The sequence below is a fragment of the Pseudorasbora parva genome, chromosome 22 (assembly GCF_024679245.1).
Source record: "Pseudorasbora parva isolate DD20220531a chromosome 22, ASM2467924v1, whole genome shotgun sequence".
Lineage (NCBI taxonomy): Eukaryota > Metazoa > Chordata > Actinopteri > Cypriniformes > Gobionidae > Pseudorasbora > Pseudorasbora parva.
The window spans coordinates 27,469,497-27,483,505 of NC_090193.1; the positions used below are offsets into that span (position 1 = coordinate 27,469,497).

Genomic DNA, 14,009 nt, shown 5'->3' on the forward strand with positions numbered 1-14,009 from the left:
TATCTCCACTGTCAGCGCAAACATATGTCAACCATCAGACCAATATAACTGTAGTCTGCTCACAAATGTCTGCTGTATACCCTGATAAAGAATTGCCCTGAGGTGAGAGTGCTTTTCCTTGTAAACTTCAGTAGCATTTCAAAGTTTTAAAAGCCAAATAGTTATACTAGAGATTTTCAGATGCCAAATTATTCCAAATTATATACATTATATGTATATAATATATATATATTTCATTGGCATTAAAAGCAGTGCAGAATTGATAGCAAAAGAGAAAATTTTGGCCAGGAAATGCAGGTATTTTTATTTATTTTGATGAACTGATTCAAATGTTTGATTTAAAAGTATGACACAGAATATAACAAGTAATTAACAGTCCTTTATTAAGGAAAATAAAATTGAAATATTTAAAAGAATTTAGAAACATACAGAAACTAGTAATGCATACTGGTGTTTGACTGTACCGTTACCTTATCTTTACATTTATAAAAATAATATAATGTTTATGTATTGTTGAGTAACCTTTCATGCACACTCCAAAGGGATATAATTGCTCCTCTGAGGAGTATAGTTGTGTTGCGGCGATGGGCAGTGTGTGTGAAGGTGTGCGGTGTTTGTGCAGAGCAGGCAGGTGACAGCGGAGTGATGACAGGTGTATACACAGCTGAGACAGGTGAGCGTTGGACTCTGTGCTAGGCAGAAAGCTTTGATTTGGATTCAAACAACAACTACAGACCACCAAGTCTAAAGCAAAGACTTCAAAGTCCTGTGTCGTAAACTCAAACTTGTGTTGTGGCGATGTGACAGGTCAATTTACTGGATATACAAAAGTTTTGGGTCAGTAAGATTTTTTGTTTTTGTTTCAAAATCACACAAAAAAATTGACTGTTAAATTAGCAAATTATTAAAAATTAGATTTTCAGGTTTGTATAAATGCAAAAATAATTAGCTAGATATACATAATTTGTATATCATATAATGAATTTCCTTTGCTCTTCACATCAAAGTTAATGCTTTACTGACTTTCTCACAACCAAATTATTGGCAGAACTAGGAAATCATTCTCAAACAGATAATGTTAAACTAGTACTAATACTGTAAAACTAATTTGCACACATTTTCATGAACTTCTGGTTGATACGAAACCAGATTAATATCATCTGATTAATATAAGCTACATTTGAAAGAGTTTAAATTAAACAAAAAAACTGGAAACTTAGCCATATAGACTGAGAATGGCTTGCCACTGAATCTACCGTATCTTTCAGATGGTTTCATGGTCTTTTTTATTTTTGCTCTTCTTAAGAAGATTAGTTCAGCTTCGGCATGACCAATGGTAAATTCAAACAAGCCATCAAATTGATTCTGTCAATCTGTAGGAAGTGACTGGGAAGCTGTACAATAGTAACTAGAGAAAGCATAATAAATTTGGAGGTATGTCTGAGTGTCTGCCAAAAACCGTAATTGTATCAGCAGAGGCATGAGATCATTAGTTAATGCGCACTTCTGAGTTACAGATGTGAATGTTCAGTAGTTGAATCGGTCAGTCATGTTCCACGTGTGCTCCCTGTGGAAATTAAATGCTTTTGTAGTCTTGGAGACTCTTGTCTACTATGAAAGGGATGCAGTGTAACACATCACGTACTTTTTGTTGTTTCGTTTTAATATTGTTTGGTGATTTATGCCCTTCCTAATACTAGTGCCTAAAAAGAAGCATTAGTTGTATTAAAAAAAGAACACAACAAGCCTATAATCAGTTTGTTTTACTAGACTATATATATATATATATATATATATATATATATATATATATATATATATATATATATATATATATATATATATATAAAATTTTAGTTTTCTATTAGTAAAGCTCAAAGTAGTAAGAATATAAATATCCATCAATGATATTTAATAACAGATTGTCATCACTTTATGTTTGGCTCTTGATAAATTTACTGACATGCTGACAAGTTTAAGAGCACTTTAATTCAGGAAAAGTGCGCGGACTAACTTTACATGACCCTTTATTTTGTTTTATCAGGTGCGTGTCAAATAACAATTAAGGGCTCATACCCTCTGAAGGACACTATATCTGTCAGCACTGCCAACGGAGGCATGGCATGTATATTAATTATCATGTTTACGCCTCCGAAGATCTTCCTATATGCCGCGTATTAAACTTTAGCTGATATCTTTTGATGTCCTAACATGTCTTTCAGTTCCTGTCTTGATTGCCTGCCTGACAGCATGCTTCCACCTGTTTAAAACAACAGCTGTTTAAAAACCTCTGTTTTTAAGACATCAAAAGTTTATTCATAATTTTTTTGTAACTGTTAAGATTGTTTTAAATTCAACTGTTCATATTGTTCACGGTAATGCACTGATTTCAGCAGATCCTCGGGAAAAGCATTATGGTGTCTGGGGAGGTTGAAGTTGCCTGCAGATGGCACTCTTGTCCCTGGACCTTTTTTCATAAGAATCTTGGGGACATGGGAAAGCGGATCATTAGGACATTAAGACATTTAGAAGTGACAGCCTAATTTTCTAACTGACGCAGAAAAATGGGTGCACTGATGTTGATCTGTTACACTTGAAATGTTCCTTCGCTCTCCACATCAAAGATAACGCTTGACTGACTTCCTCACAATCAAATCATTGGCAGAACTAGAAGATCATTCTCAAAGTACAGTGGTTTAAGTTTAAACTAATATTGATTCTAATAGTTATTTTCTCCCATTTCTATGTATGTCTGCCTTAACGTTCACGCTGGCTTTCTTTCTTTTATCTAGGTCAGATTAGTCCACAGGAAGATTCGGGGAGAGGCAACACAAAGTGTTCACCAAGTACAAATCACCACAAGAGCTTAACTTCAAGAGCAGACAGCCGTTTTTTTTTTTTTTTTTGAAAACACACCCTCTTTTTCCCTATAAAAAACACCATGAATGATGGAACATGCCATCTGCCAGTTACTTTCAACAACCTGGTTTTAAGAAAACCAAGATCAATTCTGATGGTTGGTGCAGTCCTTACAATTAGTTTATTTGCAAAGTTGAAGTGATATTTAGAACTTTCAAAACTTAATGTGAACTGTGAAGAAGAGCTCGGGTGAATATAGTGGTTGGATAAATAGAATCAACTTCATTATAGATTCTGCTCTAACAACAAGTCTTTAGACAACAGGTCACCATCACTGGCCGTCTGCCATTGGGAACGATGGGAGTCTGACAGACACAGCGAGCCTCTGCTGTTTGGCTGCAAACACGTTTCTTCTCTTTTTCTTTCTCTGACTCGCGCTCTCTCTCTCTCCCATACAGACACACACTCTCACACGCCTCTTCTCACCCGTCTCAGTGTCAGGATTCAAGGGGAACTCTGTCGCTTTGACCTAATCCGCTTTTCCGCCCAGCTGTAAGGGAAAGTCACCTTTTGATTTGATCACATTTGAATGCAGAGAGGGCCGGAAAGAGGTGACTGTGTGGCACTCCTGGAGATGCTTGACGCAGGCCTGAATGGGAGCTGTTGTAGTTGGGGACAAAAATGTGACAGGCAGCTTTATCACGGTTACCAAGACTGACCATCTGAAAATTATTGCCTCATTTAAGCCGGGATGCATGCATTTAAAGGGGCCTAACCCAACAGAAACACACAGATAGACATTCAATGGATAGGCAGAGTTCTGATTTTCAGCTTCTTGATGGTGTTGGGACTTGGTGTCTCACCTTATTGTTTACTTTAATTGTTGTGGGATGATAATGAACTCACAGTGGCCATTGACACATTTAAGGAAGGCTTCAAATTGATTATGTCAGTGTTTTGGAGTGGATCACTCATCCCATAGGACAAGTCTTAGACATGCATACATACACACATACAAAAAATAAAGGGTAGCTGTACAATAGATACCAAGCAAAGCAATGTTTAATTTGGAAATGTTTTGGTATGTCTGCCAAAAGGCGTAATTGTATCAGCAGAATGATGAGATCATTAGTTCATTTACACTTTGTTGAGTTGCAGATGTGAATGTTCAGTAGTTGAATTGGTCAGAAAAATAGCACAATGTCCCTTTTGGAACACACATTGTGGTCTTGGAGACAGATTTCTCCAAGTTATTTAAAGGGTGCAGTGTACCATATTACATGCACTTCCTCTATTTCTGTCTGAATTCTGGTACTTTTCATTTGCTAGTACTAAAACTGTCAGTTACTTTTACTTTTTGTTGTTATACTCCACTTCACAAAATATTGCAAATATCAGTTTTTCCAGATTACATTTACAAATATGTTTTTCTTAAATCAGCATCTCTACAAGTATGGAAGCTATTCCATTCCAATGTCTGTTGAATTCCAACACAGGCACACCTCATTCTACTGAATGAGGTGCTGATTAGGCGATCACCTGAACCAAATCTTATTTAATAAGGAAAAGTATTAAAAAAAAACCACTTCTGTGGTCCTTACTATCCGTTTGCTGTAGGACCAGCTGGATGGCAAAAACAGTGCTAGTAGTACCTCAAAAGTAATTGGAATCAAAACAATATTTGACCATGCCAAAAAATTGGAAAAGGAAAGTTTTGAGTGAGGAAAGGAAGGATCAATTCTGGCTTTACTGGCAGAGGGATACAGTGAGTGTCGGGTTGCTTCCATCCTTAAAATTTCAAAGACGGCGGTTCATAAGAACAAGGTCAAGCAGCAGACATTGGGGACAGCAAAGCTACCGACCGGCAGAGGGCGAAAATGACTCTCCACTGACTGGAATGACCACCAACTCATTCGAATGTCACTCAACAACCGTAGGATGACATCAGGTGACCTACAAAAAGAATGGGAAATGGCAGCTGGGGTGATGTGCAAGGCAAGGACGGTTCGAAATTTGGGGCAGGGCTGAAGTCGTGCAAAGCTAGAAAAAAGCCCTTCATAAGCTGAGGTTTGCAAGTGACCATAAGGATTGGACTTTAGAAGACTGGAGTAAGGTAATTTTCTCTGATGAGTCCAATTTTCAGCTTTGTCCAACACCTGGTCATCTAATGGTTAGACGGAGGCCCGGAGAGGCCTACCAGCCATGGTGTCCTGCACCCACTGTGAAATTTGGTGGATGATCGGTGATGATCTGGGGGTGCTTCAGCAAAGCTGGACTCGGGCAGATTTGTCTTTGTGAAGTACGCATGAGTCAAACCATGTACAAGGTTGTCCTGGAAGAAAACATGCTTCCTTCTGCTCTGACAATGTTCCCCAACTCTGAGGACTGTTTTTTCCAGCAGGACAATGCTCCATGCCATACAGCCAGGTCAATCAACGTGTGGATGGAGGACCACCAGATCATGACCAGCCCAATCTCCAGACCTGAACCCCATTGAAAACCTCTGGAATGTGATCAAGAGTTACTGATCAAGAGGATAAAACAAGAGTAGAATAAAATAGTAGAATAAAACAAAAATGTTAATTTGACGCAAATACATACCAAACAGTAAAACCCTATATATGTATATAATTCCAATGTCTGTTGAATTCCAACACAAGCATACCTCATTCTACTGAACGAGGTGCTGATTAGGTGACAATTAATTAACAAATTAATTTGCTCTTAAGTATTTTAAATAACAGGAATATTCAGTTATTATTACTCTTTGCACAATGTGGGCTTGTGAAGTTTTAAAGGTCCTTCTCTTAACCAGTTGGTGGTTAGATTTTTAAAGATGAGTTGTTTTTATTTTTACATTGACTCAAAATGTTTTTGATAAGAACAATTGTATAGCATAACCGGTTGTAACAGCACTTCATGTGGTAAACATAATTCATCAGACAGTATTTAAAACAAAAGTCAGTGATGGTGACTTGATGTGTGTCTACGTTTTAGAGAGACTAACAAATAGTTTTCTTAATCATGCATAGCCCTAAGTCTTGTCACAGACATACAGATGAAAGCATTATTTCCTTTGATGATCTGTTTGTCCCACTAAAGTCATGTTCATAAAACAACAGTAGCAGGTGTTTCATAAACCTACTTATATTAGACCATTACAGGCCATGATCATTTTCCACACTTTTTCTGGCACTTACATTATGGCATACACAACGCTATCAATTTATATAATTTAAATAATGTAAAATGATTGTTAGGCTGCATAAATTAGTTCATCTGGAATCGGGAACACTTATAATAACACCTGATGTACTCGTTACATTATAAGAAGAATGGCATTTACCAGGGGCGGTTTCTTCAATACGGCGATGCACTAACGTGACCAAATTGTGAAAGGGATGGATTTTTTCAATCACATTCAACCACAGAGTTACGCCAGCTGTCACTGTTGTAGACTGTTTGTTCTGCCTCAGGATATACAGTCCAATAAGCATCAAGTCACATTCTGTGGAGTACCGCCTCTTTTGGGGCAATTTCACTCTGGCCAAGAATCACTCAGACTATTTTCATAGACCTCCATACAATGCATTTTCTATGGGTTCCGGGAGGGCTGGCACTTACGTGCTTTCGACATCATGCATAACCTTAACTAGTGCAGCAATTGGTGGGAACAAACATACCTCTGTTAATAATATTTAAACGAGTGAAATATCCTCAGAGCATAACTTACATTTCATAGACATATTGTCCATCTTAAATGTTACATTTACGCAATAATTACTAAAATATACATTTTGCTAAAATATTTGTAGTTGAATATTTGTTTTGGTGGTGAACCGAAATGTGCCATATGTAGAATTTGTAGAAGTGTTTATGATAGCTCTAACTGTAACTATTGTAGGGTAATCAAAATAGCCTAATAATTAGTATGTGCTTTTCTTACATTTATTTTAATTTTTAGTTTAGTGAATTTAAGTTCATCTTTAAAAAGCATTATTTGGTTATTTAATAATTAAATTGCATTACTAATTCAGTTTGTTTGCGCAAAAAAAAAAAAAAAAGTCACCACAGGCATCTACGCTAATATTAGTCTCTCTGTTTAATCCTGAGGTTTACCGTAGTCAGCCATATTCAGATCAGATGGTGGACCTGCGCCTAGACACGACCACGATGCAGCCCTCAAGTGTCAGCAGAGAACATGTCAACTATTATCCCCTGTGAAGGCCTCATCCACACAACAAAGGTTTTTTTTTATTGAAGACAAAATTATTTTTCTCTGTAGAGATGAAAAAGTTATCAAAATGATTCCCGTTCACACGGATCCACGGGAACGACTAAAAACACTGTATTATGTATGCAAGACAAGTAATTAAGCTTTTTGTTCAAAATAAATTAAGTTTACGTGCCCGTGGACATGCGCATTCACTGTTTACACTGATTCATATTTTTGAAGTTCACATGGAGATGTTATGTTATAGTTAGGAATGTTATAGTTTTCTAAACTTGTTTCCAAAACTTTCACTTTGAATCCTATTTTGCATTCTCAGGCCACCAAAACGCTGTTGTCATGGAAATGAACGACCAGGATGCATTAAAATTGTTTTCAGTTGAAAACATTGCCGTGAAAGCGCCCCCATAGTTAATAATTAGTGACAAATTAGTGATAAAAAATGACTTAAGCTGGAAAATGTCTTGCTTCAAGAGCTGCTGTACCGCCAAAACTATCTTTGTTGCATTAATTGTATTGTATTGTGCGTGTGTGTGTAAAATATAAGAATAAGTTACTCACTGCTAGTGTCAACCTATAGGTCCCCAACAAGTTCTTCTCTTTCCTTACGAACAAGGTCACTATGAATAGCTAACAGTTTTGTAGCCGTTCCTCCAGTAACTGGAGATCAGTGTTCCTGAGGAGCTGCAAATTATTGTGGGTTTTGATCGCACAAGTATCGACTGACAGTGCCATGCCACATTTTATTTCAAAGAGCTCGCTGTGACAATGGCTTCTGGTAATAATAGTATATGTTTCCCCTCCTGGAGAGGCTGTGAATGCTATCTCCCCACACCATCTCATTCCATCTAAGCCTCACACAAACCGCTGACATATCACACAAATACCTCCTTTATTAGCTGGCAGTGATTGTTTGCTGAATGGGAGAGTGGCCCCCAGGACCCCAGCAGACATTCCAGCACAGTGTTACACTTACATGACATAAGATCAAGGTGTATCTCTGTGGAACAGGTCTGTACTGGCTACTGCTGAGTTCTCTCGTTGATGTGGTCTGAACATAGTCTGGTTAAAACCAGACCATTCTCAGTAGTAACTGAGTTATGGTCTGGCAAAGCTTCATAGACAAATAATTTCCAAAGGGGCGTCACCAACGGACAATGACGTATGCAGAGCGACGGAGAAACATCTGAGACAGCAACTCTGTTTGTGATTTCGAGGAAGATATTGCAAGGGCTTCTGACGACTTTTGCCATTGTTGTAAAAGAAATATGATAATAGTTGCTGTCCACCGCCACTCCATCCAAATTTTGGAAAGCCTAATTGCGTCTCAGACCGACTGAAACATCTCGGATTGGCAGTCAAACAGAAAACATCAAGCTCTGATCGCATTTGCCCTCTTTGTAAGGCATTTGTATTGTGATTAGAATGCGATTTGCAATATTTTTACAAAATAAAATAATATTGATGAGTCTTTGGAAAATTGTGTCTCAAACTTTATTCAAATTCAGTCATTTCAGATGTGTTAAAATTTTTTTAGACTTGAGCATAGTTACGCTAGTTATTTATATTTACAATTATTTACAATTTTTATGTGACTACCAGATCTAGTCTGAGGAAATAAGCACAGAAAGGCCAGACCCAGAGCTGCTGTTAGCACATGATCACACTCACCATCCTCCTCATCAAAGTAGCCGGTGTAATCCACATCTGGTTATTGTGAGTGAGTGTTGTTCTTTACTTGGGTTTTAACGAAAAGTAAATGTTTAAATTGCTTAAAACAGACGCGATAGCTGATTCGAACGAGTGATGTTTCTGCTTCACTGTCGCTGCGCTGTTGTCATTGTGTAAAGCCCGCCACAACGTTTCTGATTGGTGTCGCGATTTCGACGGATTAGCAATGGGCTCCTTGCCAGACTACTTGCAGAGCAAATCTAAATTTGCTGGAAGTGTTCTGGGTGGCTAGTCTGAACAGAGATGCTCACTACAATCATGAGGGGGAAACTGCTGGATATCCTCTTTGCTCTAGTTATGTTTTTTTTTTTTTTAAAGATCAGCATACACTGTAAAAAAAGAAAAGTTGACATACCTTAAAATTATAAGGAAACTTGCTGTACAGCGTTTTTGAGTTCACTCAACTTTTAAACAAAGTAGTTTACTCAACTCCATTAACTGAGTTAGGTCACATGTCTTCCAATTTAATGGGTTAGTTTACCCAAAAATTAAATTTAAGTCATTAATGACTACACTCTAAAAAATGCTGGGTTAAAAACAACCCAAGTTGGGTTGAAAATGCACCCACCCAACAATTGAGTTGTTTTAACCCAATGGTTGAGTTGTTTTAACCCAGTGGTTGAGTTGTTTTAACCCAGTGGTTGGTTTAAATGTTGCTTAAGACAACCCAATTGCTGGGTAAGAACAACTCAACCATTGGGTTAAAACAACCCAATTGTTGGGTCGGTGCATTTTCAACCCAACTTGGGTTGTTTTTAACCCAGCATTTTTTAGAGTGTAATGTCATTCCACACCCATAAGATCTCCGTTCATCTTCGGAACATAGTTTAAGATATTTTATATTTTAGTCCCAAAGCATATGCAGTCTCACTTTACTGTCCATGTCCAGAAAGCTGTCATTATCAATGATTCGGGTCGCCAATGTCACGTGATTTCAGCAGTTCGGATTGCGTCAAACTGCTGAAATCACATGACGTCGGGGACTCGAATCATTGACCAACCCTGATTCATGAACCGTCTGAATCTTTTTGGAGGAACACGGAAGTGAAGACAATGCTGAATAAAGTCACAGTTTTTGATATTTTTGGACCAAAATGTATTTCCAATGCTTTAAGAGATTCTAATTTACTTTGATTTACGATTTACTTTGTTTTATTGTGATGCTAGAAAAGATGGTTTCTAGCATCACGGTTTTAATCAGAAAATCTGAATAAGGTTTAAAACAAGAATCAGCCCATGAATCTCAAAAATGGTGACATGCTTCATGCCACAATGCATGCTGGAAGGTTGGATGAGTTTTGCATGATGCACCCAGAATGCATTGTTAACTTGTTGCAACTTGTATGCTTGTTAACTTGCAATTACAAATTGAATTTACAATTAATACTAGGTTGGTCCAACAATTGTTGAGCCAACTTTTTTGCATTTAATTGTCCAGTTAACTAAAACATAATCATTAGCCTACATTTTTGTGAGTTTTTACAGTGTAACAGTCAATGTAACAGGACAAACTAATTAATTTTAACCTGAAGATACATAAATTGATACAACCACATTTGGTTCCACTTGATACTCTTTGTCAGAAATGGTGAGTAGAATGTAATCTCCCCCCACCATTTAATTCCACAATGGTCAGCCAGTGCAGGAAGAGTTATTTAATTAACATCTCTTTCCTTGTGTCTTCATCTGACATCAGCACAGGCTGCCCAGCTGTGTTTTTCTGAAGAGAGAAGGACATGTACACAGTCTCCTCTGACCCTGCGCTGAACTGTGGAGGCAGCCAGTGGAGCTTCATGAAGCTTCATTATTTGACTAACCTGAGCATGCAGAACTGATGAGGAAAATCGTAACATTTATACGAGGTGTTCACACGGAACAGATTATTGCCTTCATAAACAGAATGGAGTAGAATACAGGCACATCTCGGGATAATTTTACAAATATGACAGCGTCTTATAAAATGCTGCCCCTGTGGCGTAAGGTGCTAACAAAAAAAGTAAGACATCTTTAAGGCAGCAGCCAAGATGTTTCCATTGACAAATAATTACAAACTGTAATTTGTCATTACTTTATTTTATAGATTTAGTTTAATATTTGAAGCACGAATACAAATACAGGCCTCCTCCAAGTGGATATTTGACTGTTCCAGCAAATGATCAAGTTTTAAGTCCAAATATCCACTTTCCATTCTTGAAAAAGCTTCAAGCTGTCAAAACAATAATAGTGGGGGACAGCAACAAACAACATGAGGCAACCCTGGGAAAGGGGAATGCGCCACTTGGAATAGGGGTAGAGGGAAACAGTCTTATTTTCCTTTGCCTCAGAAATATGAACTTGCTTCCCACATCTGTGCTTAAACTAGCTCCATTGCCAGGTGCACAGATCTACCAGGCCAGGGCCTTCACAGTGATTTCATGAGGTACACAACGTATCTTTTTAAGAAAATCATTAAGACTGATCAAGATTGCGAGGTGGAGAATTAGGTACTTTTTGGGGCTGTTTAACACTTTCTTCCCCAACTTAAAAATGTATATTTAAAGTTGACAGCCACCGGCAGCATTTTTAATATTTTTTTACAAAATTGACATGGCCCCCAGAATATTTTGTTGTATGAACATACAATATATCAAAAGAAAGAACAGCATCTCTTAACCAACAACATACATTTTTGAAAAAATGCGGTCTTTTTCTCAAGCAACATTTTGAACAAAAAGCTGCATTTTTCCCAGAGACTACAGCATACATAAGCAATGCTTATATTACTTGTTTTTGTTTCTTTTTTCCATGTGTTTCGAGATTATGTTCCTTTTCAGAACATGCATATTGCCCCTTACCGTATACCAGCGAAAACACAGAAAGCCAGAAAATGCCATCGATGGTGGCAACGCTTCCCAGCGTTGTCTCACAAATGGCAGGAAATTTATGGAAAAGTTATGCATAATGTATAGCACATGAAAACAATCGTGTTTTAGGTTCAGTTTAGCAAACAAATGTGAGAAAATATGAAGCTTAGTATACAGCTAAAAAGGTTCAAATTAGCTACTTGATTTTGGAATAAAATATGTCCATTCATCGTGTCACAGCATCTCAAGCTATCTCTAGTCTACACAGTGCAACCTGAGCAACTGTAATTGTATTATTGCACTTCAATACTGGGTCTGATCCCTTGCACTATCTTTCTTGCTGTGCCAAAGTTGTCAGAATATCAGACCCACAGACAAGATGAAAGGTCATTGCCATGTGTGTCACCTATGCCAGAAATTCAGCTTGCCAGTATTGTTGTTTCTTGGAAGAGTCGCTCATTTACCTGATATCCACAAACAATGTTTGAGACCTTGTGCTATACATTACATATATTCTGTCTGTATTCTAGTGTGTGGCTGTGATAGCATGAACGCAAAATGTTGCCACTCCTTGAAGTCTCTCTTGGCATGCAGTTGAGCCAAACTCTTTTCCCTGAAGAATCTGCATCTTGTTGCTTGTTCAAACTTGTTTTCTGGAAGGAGCTTCAGTGAAACAGTACTCAGCTGGTGTTGCCAGTTGAAATTACTAAGCCACGTAGTCAGAGTCATTATGCTGTTCACCTCGCTTCGCAGTGTCATAAAGGTGACCTCGTATTGAACTGGTAGATGGAAGGCAGCGGTTGTTACCACTAATCCAGAATCCTATTTGACAATCAATAAATGATCCAAGTGTCCTACATTAAATGGCAGCTAACTTGGAAAAAATGAAGGAGAAAAAAAATTCTTCCACTAATGGAAAGAACATCCAAACAGTTTGAAGAGTCACAGAAGTATTATGCAACATTGGAATTTGTCATGTGTACTTGTTCTTGTTTCTCAGTAGACATGCATGATGAGACACATTTCAAGCCAGTCTGAGTTGATGATGCGTTAAGGTCTCAATAAGCCTCGCTCCAAGGTTCTCTTTGTCTTAGTGAGCAAACACTGCAATCATAAGCATCTTAAGGGATTAAAGGTAGAGACGTTCTTTTGGAAAACATCATTATTGAATTGTCATCCATAAATTGTATAACTAAAGTTATACCGTAATAGAATGCACGATATTGAGATCCTTTAGTCACCAAAGTCTAGTATAACCAGAGTCATTACTGTACTGTGAAATATGACTAGTCGGCGTTCAGACATATTGAACAGGTAAGCCCCAGAGCCAGGTAGGTCACATAACTCAAAGAGGAAAACATTGCTCGTGTTTCTTGAGCTCTCTTAAATCTCTGGGGTGTGGTGGTGCTGGGGAGTGGGGGGGTGAACCAAAAAAGAGGGCAGCAAAAGTCCCTTGAAGCCCTCTGGGCCCAGAAAGTCTTGGCTTGCTCTACTTATCATACAGGACCCGGGTCTGGTGCCTTTGGCGTTGAAATCAAACACTTGGCCTTGAACTAGGGTGAACTGCGGGTGATTCTTAAATTGCAATTATTTAACAAATTTGGTATAAGAGGAATAATTAAGCGTTTTGCTTTGGGGCTTCTCATCTCAAAGTATGCTATAAAATGATTCTCTTTAGGTGTATATTTTCTGTCACGAATACTGGTTGGAAAACATGAATCATGTACAGTACGATTTGGAATAAGCCAAGAAATGTTACACACTCATGGGTACTTTTTGTAACTTACAAGCAAGCATCTACAAAAACCTGAAGCACAGTAGTGTATGTATGAAAGTGAATGATGAAGTGATTTCTCTTGCTTTTGTCACTGAATACCTTTTGCGGCTGACTCGATTGTTTTAATTTAAGTGATGCAGAGTCTATCTGTCATCAAACAGTTCAAAATACAGGCTTGCCATGGTTTGCGCTGTCACTACAGTGCTAATGTTTTTATTTCTTCTTTCAGGGAGACCATCAGAGATGATCGACTACATTCCTTTCACTAACTGTGCTCTTGTAGAGGTGATGAAAAAGAGTGAATTAATAAATCTGATGCCGTGATGGCATATTTGACCAGCAACGCAAAGCTGTCACCCTAAACCATTTTTCATGCTTCATTTTGCAATGTTCACGCACAGCAGTATTGCAATATTTTCTCACGTACATTCACTGACACTAGCAATATTATTGTAATACTTATTTAGACTTATTAATGCTTACGGAACAACTAGTATGACTGATAATACTTTACTTGAATCTTATCTCAAATCCCATTTCCAAATATTATATTAATATCTATTCATTT

The 14,009-nt window shown here is 37.8% G+C and overlaps 1 long non-coding RNA gene across 2 annotated transcripts in view; it reads left to right on the forward strand.

Annotated features, from left to right (window-relative positions):
• The window catches only part of LOC137058714 (uncharacterized), a 38,113-nt gene extending 24,315 nt beyond the window's left edge, over positions 1 to 13,798 (forward strand). The window contains exon 3 of one of the 2 annotated variants that reach the window (XR_010900810.1): positions 13,671 to 13,798. This is a non-coding gene — a long non-coding RNA (uncharacterized lncRNA). Of the gene's footprint in view, positions 1 to 2,792; positions 2,933 to 13,670 lie in introns of those variants that run through there. The other variant, XR_010900809.1, reaches the window with a different exon arrangement.
• The last annotated feature ends 211 nt before the right edge of the window (positions 13,799 to 14,009 follow it).